Raw genomic sequence first — 344 nt, forward strand, 5'->3', positions numbered from 1 at the left:
ACGCGCTGCCTGATTTGTGGATACGTAAATCCTGTTTCAGGCGCGTCTTTCTAATTCGGCGGCTCTTGATACCTTATCGGCACAGTTAACACATTTAACCGCCGCACAACAACACGATATTGAGAGTTCAATTAACCGATATCAGTGTTTATTTGGTGATGTTCCTTCTTGCACTAATGTGCTTAACCATGATATAGATGTGCAAGATGCGCGTCCGATTAAGCAGCACGCTTATCGCCTTAATTCGACTAAACGAGAAATTATGAAAAAAGAGGTAGAGTATCTTCTTGAAAATGATTTAGCCACTGGAAGCACTAGTTCGTGGAGTTCACCATGTTTAGTGG

The sequence above is a fragment of the Etheostoma spectabile genome, chromosome 2, assembly GCF_008692095.1.
Source record: "Etheostoma spectabile isolate EspeVRDwgs_2016 chromosome 2, UIUC_Espe_1.0, whole genome shotgun sequence".
NCBI lineage: Eukaryota > Metazoa > Chordata > Actinopteri > Perciformes > Percidae > Etheostoma > Etheostoma spectabile.